The sequence below is a fragment of the Sparus aurata genome, chromosome 8, assembly GCF_900880675.1.
Source record: "Sparus aurata chromosome 8, fSpaAur1.1, whole genome shotgun sequence".
Classification (NCBI taxonomy): domain Eukaryota; kingdom Metazoa; phylum Chordata; class Actinopteri; order Spariformes; family Sparidae; genus Sparus; species Sparus aurata.
This window is the reverse complement of record NC_044194.1, coordinates 20,989,474-21,007,281: the sequence shown is the minus strand read 5'-3', so window position 1 is coordinate 21,007,281 and position 17,808 is coordinate 20,989,474. Positions and strand designations below refer to the sequence as shown.

The window sequence follows — 17,808 nt, the reverse complement described above, 5'->3', positions numbered from 1 at the left end:
GGTTTGGGAAGTAGCCACGAGGGTCGTTCTATACTGTTACTGGCAGAGGGCCTCGCACCGTGGATTAATGTGTAAGTGGGGAGGAACCGCTGCTGGCCCGGCCCTGCCTCTAAGCCCCGGCCGCTGCAGCTACACGAGCCTCTTCAAAGCAAACCAGATGGGCCTCAGACGCGATATTGATGAGGCATGAGTGTGCAAAACACAAACACGCATGCAAGCACAAACACAAATAAATTGACACAGACACAGCCCGGAAAGCAACGACAACGACAAACACAACACACAAACATATGTACTTGTTGCACATGTGCTGGCGAGCTGGCACGCATGAACAAATGCGCCGACTCGAAGCGTGGCTGTAGCAGATCGCTCAAACTTGCGAGGCATTCTGTCCACTCTAGACGTAAGTAGACGTTTCATATGTGTGGACAAATCAGATCAATTAGCTAGATGTCCGAGCTCAAGAGGACATAATAACTCACTGTTAACATAAGGTTAAGTACTGAGAAACGACACGAAATTTTGTTAGTAGCGCTGATTTGTCTTGCACTGTAACGCAGTCAAGTTCACATACAAAGCCAAAGTAAAAAAGCAGAGAAGGACATTGTTTTTTTGGGGAAGCCAAACAGGTAACCTCAGAGGATTCATTAGCTCATTAGCTCATTCGTTCACCACAAATCAGCCCAATGATTGCTTGCTGTCTGGTCACTTTTCTAACTCTTTGCAAATGACTGCCATTACAGCAACTATGTGTTACAAGAGAGCTCTGTAAATAGGCCTGTAATGATGTATGAAGAGGCTGAAATGTTTTCTCAAAGTATTTTCTAACTGCTACATACAGCTGTATTCAAAGGATAAGTGCAACCAAAAATGAGAATTCAGTCATCATCTATTCAACCCCAATGAGAGTCAGGTGATGTTTTGTAGTCGACAAAACATTTCTGGCGTGTTGCATTCTCCAAGTCCCCATCTACTTCAGTTGTTTAGGAGAATGCCACAAAGCAGTCTTGCTGTGAAGCGTTAGAAATGTTTTGGGGGCTACAAAACTCCACCTGACGTTCCATCAGCATGAGGGTGAATAGATAATGACTGAATTCTCATTTTTGGTTGCACTTATCCTTTAAGAGGCTGCAAGTTCATCATATATACTGTAAACTTGCTAGAGCAACACATTGTGTAAATGTAGGGCTAAGTGAGGAGGGATTTTATTTTTATTTTAAGTGGAGCACTGAACAGATTTTGGATTCACAAATAAAAATCTGGATGCAGTTCTCCACACTCTGAAGGTAGACACACTGTAACCAATATCAGCCTCTGCTTCAAGACAGATTTTGTGAATCATCCAGTGATTTCAAATCATCTGAAACATTAGTCACAGACTCATCCCAGCTCTTCTGATCAAAGCCATTAGATACAGTATGTACAGTGTAAGTCAAGGCCTTGATTTTTGCAAATACTCCAACGCACAGCAGCCTCTTCCTTCCACAGTCCTATAAAACATAGATACCATAAACTGTTGCTGTCAGGACACGATCGGTGCCCTATAAAGACTGTAATTTTGTTAGGAGGGTCCACTTGTCATCTTACCGCCATGTAATTAGATTTGAAAAGCAACTGCATGTTAAAAGAGACAATAATGTGATTTCAAGTTTCCAGATGAACTGATGAAATTAAGAGTCTGATAGAATTACAAGGGGCCTTTTTGTCCGGTTTTCCCCAATCATGACACAATTTTTTTCTTCAAAACACAGATTACACCGAGGGACAAAATGGATGATAACAACAACTGAAATGCTTACTTAAATTTATTGCTGTTCAGCCACAAAACATAATCTTCTGTGGCCAGATGTTACACCAGTAAGGTGCACAAGATAATGGTTCTCAACACTTTTGACATGCAAATGCTTAAATGCTTAAACAGCAGCTATGTCAACTTGTTCAAGGCCCATCATTGAACCTGACCAATCACATTTCTGTGATGTCATAATGGCTAAGTGACTCTGGAAAAAGAACACTGTGGAAGGGTATATTTCAAACCAAACCATGTTTTCCTGAACCGGAGTATTTCTTTGCCAAAACATATTTTTGTTTTATTGGTCTTGAAACAACATTTATTATGATGTTCTAGGATCAACGCCATCATGTTGATATCAGATTCACCATCTCCTCTCAAAACATCTTGCCCCAGGTTGAATCGGTCAGAAGGTTCTGGCCAGCTCAACCAGAACAAATCTTTCTCCTCAGATTATTATATTTGAATACTTTTAAGAGGAACATTTGAAAAAAACAGGTGTGTGTCCAGCACACACGAACAGGATTTGAAAATGTAATAACTCACAAGAACAAAAGAGGGTAAGATTTATCTAAGATCTATCTTCTGAGTCCTTAATGGGTCTCGGCCTCCAGGAAGTGATTGAAGACGATTTAAATTAGCCATAAATCGAGTCTTTGAAACGGACTCCCTGGCCAACCAGCAGGACACCGATTATTAACCACAACAAAACACCGAAGCTTGTCTGTCCACTCTGCGAATGAGTCGCCAGTGAGAATCAAACAGGCCACTTGTTGACCTAGAAGTGACACAGCTCAAGGGCCACTAGAGAGGGCCTTAATAAGTATTCTTAAACAGGGGGATTAGCCAGATGGTCAGATCACTCTTTTCTCCAACCTCTCCCATCTGTACATTTCATACGTCCCCTGTCTCTGCTGAATCCATTGAGATCGACCACTGCGACCTCACCAGCTTAATTTGGGCTAGTGTTACCTACAGCACTATTTGACTCCAGATATAATCTTTATTGCTCACAGAGAGAAAGTCCATTAAAAGGCATACTGTAGGTCCCTGCGCTGAAAGGTTCCTGGAGTGATGCCTGTGAGAGTCTTTAAAAGACCCCTTTCTTCACCCAAGTGAAAGCAGCTATTGAGGGCGCACAGGGCAGAATACTAACCGGAGTGGAGGTCTGCATTTGCTGTGAAACAAATCAAAAGCGTTCTGTATGTGCCGATAGAGGAGAGAAAGGCAGCGGACATGCACAGAGTCAGCCACAGTTTTGCTTAAATGGACACACACACACACACACACACACACACACACATACACACACACACACAACAGACTTTGTGTGCCGCTCTGCTCACACAATCACAGCAAAACGAGGTGTGTTCAAACACCAGCAGGAAAAGCTCTGTTCAGTTTTGAGGACACAATGATGTGTTCTCAAAGTGAGATTCTTATCAGCCATTTGGTGGAAGCAATCATCCAAAGTGCCTAACAATGGCACAAAAGAATGAACAAGCTCACATTGAGGGAGATCAAGGAAGTAAGTATCATTTGTGCGAATCAATAAGAGAGACTTACAGGAATAAGAGACTTCAACTCCAACACCCTCTTCTCACTTGAGGATAACTTTAAAATTCATGAACGTCACCTGAAAAAGAGGAAAACAGAAGAAAATTGTGAGTATGGCAATACTTTTGTGTTATATGTTTCTCATCAGCAGCATCAGTTAAAGGGTAATTTCATCAACTACTTCTTACATCTAGTAGATTCTAGCCATACCGATTAATAGTTTGCATTAATTTTCAGTTTTCACTGTACTTTCTACCAAAGAAATAGCAGAGACATTGTTTCTGGAAGAAAATTAAATTAAAAAACAAAACCAAAATTCCTTTCACTCTTATTGGACTGGGGTTCGAGGCAGCAAATTTAGAGAGATATCTTAGAGACTGGGTTAGTTCAACCAAAACTATCCCGCCTTGTCACCAGAATAAAGTGTTGGCATTTCACATTTCTACAAACCATTGCAACATAAAGAAACTTGAAGTTTCAGTATGTCAAATGTAAAGTATAAACATATCCGAGGTTTGCGGAAAGGTACAGCCAACAGTTATTGTGTTAATAATGTTGAAATATTTGCATGGCTAGATCTATTTTTATTATTCATTTGCGTGAATTAACCCTTTAAATGAAGAGCGTGTTGCCCGAGGACTACATTTCAACAAATGCCAACCAAATTCTTTGCATCCTGCCAACAAATTGAGGTTTCACAAAGTATGAACATTTGAATTGGAAAGTGTTTTTGGAGCCCACTGAATCCCACCTGAGGTCCCTCTGTAGTGGATGTTCAAGACAGAACAGAGGTCCTGTGTCAGGTCCACAGCATAGCCAACAGAGGATCAGGGTGTTTCTCACATAGAACTTTCACTGAACAAACACTGGGACACACACAGCCACGCAAAGTCTAACAAACGACAAACAGCGTGATTCTCGGATGGCGCTTTGAAGTCTAAAAAAATTGGCCGCAATTTGTCCTAATACAGTTAGTGATGCCTGATATTTTCTTTCAAACATTGATTCCAATAAGGGCAGGAGAAGGAATCATTCTTATCAGATGGACAGCTAGTCATTCCTGGGCTGGGCTGGCTTAAACAGTCCACTCTGAGAGCTAACCCGGGGTCAGTCTTATTATAGCCTCACACGCACACAAGTGCACACAACAAACAGCCATTTGCTAAACCAGAGGTCGAAGAAAACAAATAATAACATCAAAGTGGTCAAACTGCCGATGGAGCGCTTTGAAGGTACCATGTTCAGGACGGTATGGCCCAGAGAGGGGCCCCAAATTGAGAGAGGGTGGGAGCTAGTCTTAATTGAGAGTGGGAGGCTGCTAATTAAAGAAAGAACGTAACTGGATGAGGAGAGACTTAAAGAGAGAGGCTGCATTCACACAGACAGGCAACAAAACACAGCACAGCAACAGTTCTCTGACACAACGCATCATGACGGCGCCTTAACACAACTTCTAAGTTGCACAAAGAGCACAACACAAACACGCCTTTGATTCCACAATTTGAGGCTAATTGAGAACAATGAAGAAAAAAGCAAACACTGGGCATGTATGATCTTTTATTCATGTCTTTAATCAACCAAATGATTCTCTCTTAGATGCATTTTTTTCTCTCAGGGCACAATTAAGAGCAATACTGACCAGAACAACTCAAAGGCTTGTACACTAAGAAGTTCTTGTGATAATAATATGATAACAAATAGTCGGCAAAAACACACTTATGTGGAACACCCCTGTGAATACTTCTGTAGGATGCAGCTTCTTTATTTTTTTTATTTTTTTGTGGAAAAAGCAGAATTGCCCAACAAAAGCTGAGAAGCAAACCACTCTAAAAGCCACCTCTTCAATCCCCTGAGCACCGTTCGCACTCTGCGGCTCTTGATGACCCGTCTGAACACGTTCCAGATGTCTGCAGAACCAGTTATTCTGTTTCCTCTCCTATTATTTTTTTTTTTTTAAACCCCTCTCTTCCCTCCATTCCTCCGCTCCACACGCCCTGCCACTCATCTGCAGATGGCAGATCTGACACCTGGAGGATGCTGGGTAATCAGAGAGACAGCTGGCTGCCCAGTAGAGGAGAGTTGCTGCACATGCTCACACACATGTACATTCTGCAAGGGCCTTGTGTGCAGGCATATGGTCGCATTCACACTATAACATGCATGGATTCTGCACAAAACAGCCCATGCTTTTCTGCCTATGCTGACATATTCATATAGGTAATCAAACAACTGTAATTGAAAAGGGCACTTCCACTTAATTCCACTAGAATTAAGGTATTTTGCATGGTGGATAGGGATAAAATATTCTTAAATAATAGTTCTAACTTACTGTGTGCAGGAGTGTGACCATATTGTAGTCACTGGGGGTGTGGCAGAAGAGTTTATGACTATAGATTTCAATATGTGCCTTACAAGAGTTTCATGCTCATACATGTGCACATCAACCCATCATTTTTTATTTTTAAAACTGAAGCCAAAGAAATGGCTGGGTGAGAGTTCAGTGTTGTCATTTCTTGGCTTTAAGTGGAATCATATGATCATGTTTTGTTCCAATGAATGATTCTCACAAACTGTAGTAACAAAGTAAGCTGTAAACATTTTTGGTTTTTTACACATGTAAGAGCAACCCCAATTCCAAACAATTTGGGACAGGCAGAACAGGAGAATGTGCTAATCCTTTTTAGACATAGACACAATTGAAAACATTACAAAGACTATATATAATCAACAACCAGAGGCAATCCAGGCACTCCAAACAAGAAGAAGTTTTAAAACAAGGAAGAAATTATTAAAAAACTGTTATTAAAGTGGCCAAATCATTAATATGCTATACAAAAGCCAACATTTTGACCACTAGGCCCCTTTCAGGGTTCCAAAACGACCACTGCTGTGATGTAGACCTAGTGGTCAAGACATGTTGGCTTTTTTAATGAATGCCTTTTAATGACTTGGCCAATGTACGAAAGGCTTTTTAATATTTCCCTCCCCTGGTTTTTGAAGTGCTCTTTTCTTGTTTTCCAAGAGCACGCAACAAGATTTCCTACAATACGTTCATTGCGTTGCATATAGCAACAATATATTTAATGTTACACCTCATTAACTTCAGTGAGTTTTGTTGTTGTTGTGAATGAAAAAAACACCTGTAAACAGATTAATTGGTAACAGTTTTTGTTTTTCTTTTATTACATTTTACACAGCATTACAACTTTTTTGGAATCACAGTTGTAGTTTTTTTCTGATGTAAAATGTAAAACACAGCTCTCTAACTGAATATAACTGTCAGCAATTTAGAAACTACTTAATTATTTGATTTAATGATATATATAACATTCATGTGCAAGATGAGTCAAAAGCAATGCATACAACAATTGACTCATCTGTTTTTGAGGAGCAGGGAATCAAATCCCCTTCAAATTCAAATTCCTAATAGAAAGAGCAACTCCAGAACATTCTTATCACCTCTGCAATGATTTATTAGAAAAGGTTGATGTTTCAGTCACAAAGTTCTTTGATGTATTTGAAAATGTTGATTTTTTTTTTTATATCAATCAACGCAGAGGTGGTTAGTGTTGAGGGAATAAGTCTTTTTCATTGGATATTGCAAATATTCACATCGATTATCATGATTTTAACTTCAGCCATAACACCTGATCCTAAAGGCATTTCACAGACCCAAAGAGTAAACATTTAAGGGATGATATGAGGTGTTGCTCCCTGAGTCACAATACTAGTCACAGGAACCATTTAGCACTAAAACAGCCCCATAAAGACAAGCTGACACACACTCTCAGACAACAAGCCCACAATAACAACATACTCTTGTTTTATTATTTATTTTGCTCTTCCTCCCTTGCGAACACTGTCTTAAACGTTCATCCTGTTTATTTTTCCGTATTTGTGCCCAGTCACAATCATTGCTCTTCTCCTCCACCTCTGAAGGGGAGCTGACATAGGAGACCCAGGCTATAAAGCCATTCCAGACTCCTCCTGACAACTGCAGGAAGTAACAGCTACCTTTTTGGCCCACTGTCCAGCAGCTGTAAAATGGCACATGTTACCCTGTCGTTGAGCCAGTGGCAAAAATGCACCTGTCTGGAAAAGAAACTTAAAGCAGCAAAACGAAAGGCCAGAGACTTGGCAGAAGGAGAGCTGTGACATCATAGCATTACAGGCAGAAACAAGAGAGGTAAGAGATATGGTGCACGACAAGGAGATACACTGTCGGAGCGACGCCTGCACCTGCACAATGAATGCAAGCATTCACGCAACAAAATATGCACAGTCCCAAATGTTGTCTTGTTGCAGCTGTCAACGCCACTTGTGCAGACGCGGACACACTGGAGTAAGAACAATGGAACTCTATGAGACAGAAGCGCTCTCAATGAGCTTAGCACCACATGAGGCTCTGTGCTGCCACTTCCATGTCTGCACCATAGGAAACGGAGTATGGTTCCAACTAATCATATGGGCAATTAAACCAGAATGAGTTTCATTTGACCCATAAATGATGAGCTTATAGCACACATTGACTCTCAGTGGACCGCTGGCTATGTTGTACAGGCCTCGCAATGTTTCTGTTATTATTTCTCTAATTTCTCTCCAGGGCTGCAAGCAAGCTACTTATCCTCTTATCTCGGACTATTATTTTTGCTGCATTTCACACAGAAATTGTGACTGGTTGTCAAAATGGAGATTTTAGCCCAGATCAAATGTTTTTGCTCAAACCCTTCAGTGATATCTGATCAGAGTTCAGATATCAATCCCATTTCTTAAAAAATATGTTTATACAGTACTTATCTGCTTCGACAAAAATGTTTTTGAGAAAATGTAATTGTTGTCTATGATACATTCAATTGGCATTGTCTTTGCGAATCCATATTCTTTGACAGCCTAAAGGACAAATTGTTTGAACCGAACTCATTTTAAGTGCTGTACAACCATGTTTAAAGTTAACATGAGTAGAGTTTCCTTCTCGAGGGTGAAAAGCATGGCATCACAACAAGGGGGAAGTCTCTTTCAGATAATATTTCTGGCACACTGACCCTGTATTGACCCAACTCAATCGCCAGGATAAAATATTGGCAGTTAACGTTTCTGAAAGCCACTGACACGTCCACATTTCTATGTGTCACTGGTCATGTGCCATATTGACATTGCTAAAATATCACATGTTCATGACCTGACTTTACATCAGAAGGAAGAGATGATGGTGGTGGAGTTAAGCAAGAAAGCTGCCAAGCCAGTGACCACAGTTCAAGCCTGTGTTTCAACATATAAGTGAGAAGCCACTGGGTAATTTCAAGGTGACCTTGTGACATCTCCAGCTGTGTTTGTGGTGACCAAAGCAGGTATTTTGAGCCAAAACATGATATTTTTCTAACCCTAACCAAGTGGAATTTGTGCCTTAACCTAACTAGACCATAAGCACAGGGTTATCACAACATACAGCTGAAAATATGACCTACAGAAACGCAACGTTGCAACATATCTGTGGTTTGCAGAAACATAATTGGGTGATTGGGTTCACTGAACAGAGGTCAGAGATAGGTTGGTTCGTTTGGTGTACAAACGCAGGACTATGATTCCATGTGTGGTCGGGTTAGGGCTGCCTAAACTCTTGCTAAAGTTTGGGGAAAGTTAATCTTTCAATAGAAAAGAAATTGTGGTTATGCTGATAAAAAAGACTGGGTTGCAAATATGCATGTGGGTGGGAAAACTGCTACTCAGAACACCTTTAATAAGAGGAATGAGCGAAGGGGATGTTTGCTTGAGTGAAAAGCCTTTGTGTTCTGTTCACAAAAGACCTAGGTGAACATTACAGAGGCTTAAGTGACAACATGTATTCTCTCCCAAGTCGCTGTTAACATGAAACATTGCTGAAGTAAATGGCAGGAGGGAGGGAGAGGGTTGGTAGGGGCAAGCGCCAGCACATACATCTCAACCTCGCCCCTTCGTTTGCTACCCTTAGGAGATTACATTATGGCGCTCGCCATTGTCCCGCTTCTTCAAGACAAAGCCTGTTCCACTGTGCAAACAGCGCGCCTTGGAAAGATTGTAAAAACAAGAGGTGAATGTCAAAGGCAGAAGTGAATAGGATCTCTCCCTTCTTTTGTCAAGCTGGTAAGGTATGCACAAACACATCTCTGCGTGACAGAGAAGAAAGAAGGGCCTTGTGAGGGAAGGAGCCGGAAAAAGTTGAAGCGTCTTCTCATGAAAAGGCCAATACCGTGAGAAGTCCCCTGCCTTACTCCTGCGTCTATAGAAAAGCTCCTCTACAAGTATTTGGATGAAAGACCCCCAAAAACACACAGAGAGCATTACGCTACAGACAAAACACAAGGCCTGGAATGATGACCTACAGCGACAGAGAGAAAAACGCTGTCTGAAAAACATTCAGGTTGCAAAACATTTTGGGATCCAATAAAAGAAATGATAGTTTAAAATAACATATTCATCAGGAAAGCAAATGTTCTTTTTTTTTTGCTGCAAAGTGATATCAGATGTATGAAGACCAGCCAACCACTGCTGAGCTTCCACTGTCCCAGCCTGAAGTCAACCCTGTCACGACCCAAACAAGGCTTTAACTGTCACGGGCAATAATGAGGGCGACCTCGGCTCCCTCTAATTTACAAGGCCAGCGCCAGCCTGTAATTAATTGCTGCGTGCATAAATGTAAATGAGTCCACTGGGGAAGCACAGGGAGAGAAAAAAACGGCTGTCAGGCCAATATTCCAGCAGGGAGCAATCTGCGAGAGAGGGAAATGATTTAGAGGACAGCACACAAATCTGCTGCTCCGTAAAACACGGAGGAGCTGAATGTGAGGGGAGGCTTGTTGAGATGGAGGAGGTGGTTGTCAGGAGTGGTTGAAAAAAAAAAAAAAAAACGAATAGAAAAAGCTGTGGTGGCAATAAATATCAAATGTTTTACTTCAATCTTCTCCTCCCCCATATGTCTACAATTTGTATTCCTCAGAGAAATCAAACAGTTTATCTCATCTGCCAGATCCAAACTCCCCCACCCCACTCTGCTCTGACTTGTTGCACTCTGGTGACATGTTTTTCTAAAGAATTAATATACGCATTTCATTTTATAGAAACCTATTGCGTGCTGCAAATGTTTATTAAAGATCAAGCCATTTCTTTTACTTAATTTTTCCACACTTTTGCATTACACAAGTGCCTCTATGTTGCTCTCTCCGTGGCTGAAACAGACCTCTTGGCTGCAAGAGGTCAGTGAGATTCGGTCTGACTGAGTGATTACATGGTTACCAGTTATTGATCTGATTTCCACTAAGCAGCACTTTTTTTTTTTTTTTTTTTAATTTGCCTGGCGTTTTATGATGCTACGCCTATTTTGTGTCCGGTCATTATTTTTAATCTTAAATAATCCATGGAACATTAAGAAGCACTGGCAACTCCACAGGTGGAACTGGGCACTTAAGTAGAGTTTAATTGGATTAATCAAGCAGTGACAGGAAAGTTTTATTGCCATGAGTTGAGCAGGTACTGACTCAATTAATATAAGCCAAGCGAGTCTCTGAAGAGATGCAGGATTTCTTTCAGATGTAAGTGTTTGGGTTATGATGAATCGGTCGGAGCTGATACACACCGTGACTCCCTCCATCATCACCATTGTTATCTTCTTCTTTATCCTCCATCGGCAAAAGTCATGGAGTTGCACAATGACAAAGTGCACATAGAAATCAAAGAGAGGCAGGCGGAAGAAATATGTAATCATTTATGTTAGCTACAATAGCAGCTCTCATTCATAAATCTCCTGCACAAAAGGCCGCTGCTTAACACCCTTTGTGGGCGCCATGAACAAACAGGCACAGAGACCATTGTTCATTGAAACCTGCACAAATGTGAGGAAAACACACGTGAAATCCACAATGTATGGGTCAAAGTAGTGACACTTAAAGACACACACATACACACGCACGATAGGGCCTGCAGCAGCCACAATAGCGTCTTTATGACATAAGCTCCTTTTCACTACAGTGCTTTACAAAGGCAAATGAGATTTTTCCTATAGCAGGCCTCCAGCAATAACAATTGACATCACAGGCCAGCCTACGTATGTTTCCCATATTAAACAGGGAGACACAGCGTAAGCTCCTGGAGAATGAGACTAAACAGCTTGCTGAGGCAGCGATTTTCCCTCCTGCAGTGGCAGGCCCTCCTACAGGGAACCATCAGCCTGAGGGACTGTGGCAAAGGCCCATTTTACTTGGTTACACACCGGCGGAGAGCCAAGACAAATTAACTCCCTCTATCTAACAATACAGTAGTACAATTGATCTGACTGGTTGTTTCCAGTGTGGTCTCATCTCAGTTCGTTCCCAAAACATGCGGTGAACATTAGACGCCTGAAGTAGCCCAACAGGTGGGTCCCCCGAAGAGCCTGCGATTCTCTTCAGATGCCTCTCACACATGCACATTGCTGCTACCATTACCATTAAGTGCATCCTGCGTATTCTTGTGTCTGAAGCCTTCAGGCACAAATGTCAGCTGGCCACGATGCTCCAACCATCTAAAGTGTGTTGGATTACGTGGCGGAAACCTGAGGTCTGAGCGCAGTCAGCTCGATACCCGAGCCAGCGCCACTCCTTCGAGCACCCCGTCATCACTGAACTCCACACTTCTGCTAATCCAACAGCATGTACAGAACATAGCATACCATATACAAATAGATATCGTCCAGGAGCGTGTCAGGAGCATGTCATTTATGAATACATTCCCAGGTGCTATATAGCCCTGGGAACTTCATGACACAAGGAATGAACCTGATGTGTGTGTCTCACGAAGACAGCTCTGTAAGCAGCCGTACATTTCTATTCTGAGCCACACAGTAGATATACCCAGCCTCTCACTGCTGCCTCCATCTCTCCCAAACACTCACCACCATCTCATGATGACAACGGCTCGATTAAAGACTTCTTTACGGCCTGGAAACCATGGCAACGCCCTGCGTAGACAAGCTGGCCAGCGACCAATTGGAATCAGGCTCCGGTGGGTGGGACCACGTTATCCTGGCCCTCACTACTTTACCACAGGGTCATTTCGGAGGCCTCGCACCCCGAACCCTGCTGCCACGCCCCATTACTCCAAACCACTACGAGTGGTAAAGTGAAGGTTAGCCAGGCCGCTTTTAGAGGAGCGTGATGCTACTGCAGATGGGAGGAGCGGACTCAAACTATAAAAACAATGTAAACATGAGCTCAGGATTCAATCACGCCAGGCTTGTTTTTCACTTGAAAGTGATTATTTATCTATTTCACTGTGTTTGGCGAGATGATACTAATTATTTGGTGCAGAGGGCAAGTCTTGGTCATCCTCAAAGAAAATCAAATGGCCTTTGATTAAGTCATTTTCAATAAATCATGGTGATGTAAACAATTTATGGCAATAAGGATAAATATTCTTCAAAAGGAAATCTAGTTTAAATCACCAACTTTACACATCAAGATCAGGTTTACTGGTCATGGCATCAGGCTTAAGGGCTACAAGCTTTCAACAACAAGCTGGCGATAAACCTTGAATGGATGAAGATTTAAAGATCTGGGCATTTCCCAAGGTCTGAAAAAGGGACACTATTGAGTTGTATCATGGGAAATTTAGGCTTGAGCATTTTTGGATCTTGACAGAATTTGCCAAATCGAAGGCTTGCTTAGAGCTGGACAATTTGTCTCATAATCTGTGCCTCACAAGTCCTCCGGCCCTTTTAAAAGCAGCACTAAGTTGTTGTAGTGCCCCTTTAAATGGTAGTTAGCCAGGTTTTGTTTTTCCATTATATTTAAACAAAACATGAAACTTGTCTCCCAGACAATTGCCATTGTTTGTCTTTTTCCTATCCAGGCCTTTAAACTTCCAATAACCATCCAACCCTGTTTACACTTTGCATCAATATCAGGTTTTTTCTAAAACAAAATAAAACGTCAGGTCTAATAGAAAGCAAAGTAAACTCTCCTTTTGTGGTCTGGAGCCAAGAAAGCAAGCTACGTGTGACTGTACATGCTGCTCAGTTCATATATGTCATGGAATGTGTTGTATACCTTAGAATGCATGTGTGCTTTGTGTATAGTGTGCGTGTGTGTGTGTGCTCTCTGTCCGAGCCAAAGTGCGCATCCACTGTATCGTGTGGTTCTAATTTGTCGGTCTAAGCAGCATTTGCCACTTTCAGCGGCTCCCTCAAAACAGCCTGCGAGAGGCTCATGGGAGCAGCACAGGAGGCCTTTTCCTCGCCACAAACATTTCAGCACATTTCATTCTTCCTTTCCATCCTTGAACAGACAAATTCATGGTGAAAGCTTAAAAAGAAACCAGCAGCGCTGTGCTGCAGTGGCTCTCGAAACAACTTGCATTAAAAATCTTTCAACAGCAGATAAAGAGAGAAATGTCAAATTCACAGGCACGGCACCTGGGATTCTTGCAACACTGCAAAAAAAATATTCATCAAAAGGTAGTGCAAATAATTTATTTTGTTTGTTTAACCTGCAGGGAGTGCCAGAGGGGTGGGGTGTATTTGTCACGAACTCCATCACACAAAAGATGAGTAAATGTATCTTTAAACACTTTCATTTGATTGTCAAAACTTTCGTGCACCTGTATTGTCTTACATATCAAACCCCACCCATCTGGCTCTTAAACAGGATATACCAAACCAGAACTTGTTTGCTAATGACACCCACTTTATTGACTCCTTGCATTACGTTAAGCACACTCCGTTGTTATTGAAGTCAGGATTAATTTCAGGGCGTTTACTTAGGACATTTTTGAGGAGAGGATCATTTGATATCTCCAGCATTTTCTGATGAACTTTTCTGCAGAGTTAGGAATGATTCCCTGAAAATACACTGAAAACTAACTGAGCAAAAAAGAGGGAGAAACAGAAGGAAATTGGAAGGGGGAGGAAAGCCTGAAGCTCTAAAAGATCCTGGACAAGCAGACATGCTCGCATGTGATTTCCCTTTTCTGTAAAATCATCAGGAGCAGTGTAATTGCCAAAGCATCTGCTGTTCCTGCTGAAATCCAAGGCCACGATTACTGACTGACAGATAAAGAGCCACTTGAGCACCAGAGTCAGTCACCTGGTCACCCTATAGTCTTGTTAGATATACCAAGAATCTGCAGTCTGACTGGCTGAAACAAAGAGACTTACCACAACGCTTTAATCCTGTAATTTATGTCCACGTATTAGCAAAGAATCAACTGGGCTGGATGTTTTTTCCAGGACTCCTTTTTTAGCATTAACTTTTGGCTGCTGCTCCTGGCGAAACTTAGATGTCCGTCAAGTGAAAAAAGAGGAGAGAAAACAGTCTGAATTATGTCTCTTTGCAAATGAAACAATAAAGTTGCAATGATGGGATTTCCATGACCAAGCAGCAATGAAGAAAAACATGTGAGGCTAATCGATTTTGCACGCAACATCAGAGACCCTAAAGAACTTTGTTCTATTTTTAATCAGATGCAATAAGTTTCTAAAGGGGAAAATATTTGCGGAAAAAATCAACAATTAGTATCCAGATTTTGAGTAAGGAGTGTCAACCAAGAGTTAAAGATGATGCTTTGGGATGGCGGCCGACCCACCTGACCTATAATCCCAAAGCATCAGAATTTGGTGAGCTGGGACTGAGATTCGAAACTTTACTTATTACCAACTGGACCTTTACATCTACTTTCTATCTTAATTTTATTGTTATCACTTCAGTCAGAGAGGTTATGTTTTCGACTGTGTCAGTTTGTTTGTTGGTTTGTCAGGAGGATTACACAACAACTACTTTATGTATTTCTACTAGGGTGAAGGATGGGTCTCGGCCCAGCTTTTGGTATGGATCCGGATAAAAGGACAGATCCGGGAGTGTTCCCTCACGTCCTTTAACATTGCGAGATAGAGCGTCGACATTTTCTCAGGGAATAATTGATCTTGATGAAAATAATTAGACATATTTAGGAGGCTTTCTATGAGTGAGTACAGCTTGATGTGGATCCAAACAAAAATCCAGATCTAGTGGATTTAAATAGGTTTCATTTGGTTTTGGATTGGCCTCGATTGAATTAAAGGGGACTGTTGGGGCTTGGCGGAGGCCTGCACTCTGCAGAGTACGATCCTGGTATTATATACATTTCTACATATCAATTTAACTGTAGCTGTTTCCCCTTTAATCCACTACTGCTAACTCCACTGAAACACAATAGAAGGAAAGAGTTCCCTGTTGTCTACGGGGGATCGGCATTAGGTGCAAACAGTTCAGTGTGGTCCTGTCAGCAGAGCCAGATCAATGCGATAATGTTTGCGTAGTGCTTCAAATACTGGAGGACTCTGAGGTTGAAGTTGTTGTGACCACATTCAAGATAAAGCCTGCTGCTCACTATGTCAGTTTCGCGATCACGATAACTTCCACTGAGGATGTTAGAAATAACCTTAATAACCTTAAGTACTCGAGCATTTAAGTAAATCTTCCACCCTGCTGTACCTTATATTTCAACAACCTGGAGAAACAGCAGTGTTACTGGAGAGTGTGATAGTGAGTTCTTTCCACTTGAGAAAAAGTGCTCAAAGCTGCGGTTTGCCATGCCAAGCTGCTCACAAATGACAAAATAAACAGAAAACAACAAAATTGCAGACAACATTCATCATCGATAATCAAAATATACGAGGAAAAAAGCAAGTGGTTTAAGTTTAATGTGGATTTAAGCCACCCCTCGTTATTTTTCTCTCTAGGCAGGAGGCCAAGTTTGTGACTGTGTTAACAGCGCAGCAGTCATTTGTCAAAGGCTCTTGTGTAAACCATGCATTTGTAAATCTTAGTCAGTCCCTCGCAGGTAAATAATAGCCATTGTTAATGTTGCAGTCATCACACGACGGTGACACACACCCTGATGCCTGAAGAAAAAGGGCCGATAGAGAGAGAGAGAAAAGAGGCGAGGGAGAGGATGAACTGCGTGAACTCGAGCTGCTCTGTGCACCGGGATGCCCATGAGCCGGACGGGGACAAAGATGTCGCCTAAATACTGTATGTGAAGAAGTGAAATGGATTTCGTTGTTAGGCGCTGGTGTGTCAGGTAGGCTATTATCTGGAGCTTTGTGAGTGGATGGTGGGGAGCAGGTGCTGGAGAATCAGCGGCAGAAAGGAAAGGTTGCCCTGACCATTCAAAGAGAGGATGGAGGAGAATAAGCGCGGCGCCCCCTTATTCTCCACACCGCAGAAAAATGAGGAATCTGTTTCCAAGGTTATGTGGTGGTGGAGAACAGACGAGGGGTCCGCAGAGAAGTACGCCCACCCAGCAGGGCGCACACACTCACAGTCATGAACGTACATATGTGCAGGCAGAAAGGCCACCTAGCAGAGACACACACACGCAAGGACACACCACAAGGGAAATGCTTTTATATGATGACACACTTAACTGTGCACAAGGACATGCATGCATACATGCACACGGGTATGCTCAAGCACACACACATCTAAAACACACTGGAAAAGACGTCAAAATGCACATGAGCACCCTGAGTCACACAGAGAGGAACATCTGACGGATCTGATTATGTCCACAATCACAGAAACACAAAAGATGCAAAAATCCATAAACACACACACCGATATATGTACACACACACACACCTAAGCTTGCATTGTGGTTGAGAAACAAGGGGGCATCTGCCAGTGTGTTTCAAGTGCTCATTCTCCTGGGCTTCAACCTTTCTTTTTCAGCAGCAGCACTGCAATTTGGGTGTGCCGTTGGGCCAGAGATAAGTATAGGCTGACTAATATGCACTTAGGACCCAGGGAGAAATACTTAGGGCTAAATGTTTAATTTGTGTTTGTACAACACATGTCCAATTTGGGGGTTGGTGTCTTTTTCAAAGAGCCCGACAACAAATAATTAGGAGTGTCCGGATCGGCCACAGGCTCAGAACATCGGAGCGACGGTTTTCGGATGAAGGTGAACGACATCTTCAAAAAAACAACATGTGGAAACGCTTAAATCTGCGACACAGTGGTCAGATGGAAGACGGGCGTTCAGCTCAGCAGACAGGGTAAATAAAATAACAGCAATGCTAAGGAGGTGATGCGCCCTAAAACTGTAATTAGATGCGATTCACAGTCACAATCTCAAAAATTCAGTCCTCCATCTCCTCTGTCCCATCCACACCTTCATCTGTCTCTTTCTCTCAGCCGTCATAGCTCTTAATCTCTGGTCTTTCCAGCGGCTCGTGCCCTCTCTCTGCCACTAAAGAGTCCCTCTGTGCCACACCAAAGGAAAAGGCCCCTCCGAGTCCAAGAAATATATGCGGCGTATTAGAATAACATGTGAGCAATGGATAGATTTCTAAGTATGAGAATCAGATCCTGCAGGTCGGCCTCGCATTACATTAACACCAGTGTGCACATTTGCAGGGCTCAACGTTGAAGGGAAAGTCAGAGAAATGGATGTTTTCAGAGCGGATTCTGGTT

General features: G+C 42.2%; 1 protein-coding gene across 3 annotated transcripts in view; it reads right to left on the bottom strand.

Annotated features, from left to right (window-relative positions):
• Positions 1-17,808, bottom strand: part of LOC115587125 (transcription factor SOX-6-like) — a 111,642-nt gene that overhangs the window by 90,432 nt on the left and 3,402 nt on the right. For all 3 annotated transcript variants that reach the window (XM_030426762.1, XM_030426764.1, XM_030426763.1), the window contains exon 2: positions 3,359-3,428. The gene's annotated coding sequence lies outside the window, so the exon portion shown is untranslated. The remainder of the gene's footprint in view (positions 1-3,358; positions 3,429-17,808) is intronic.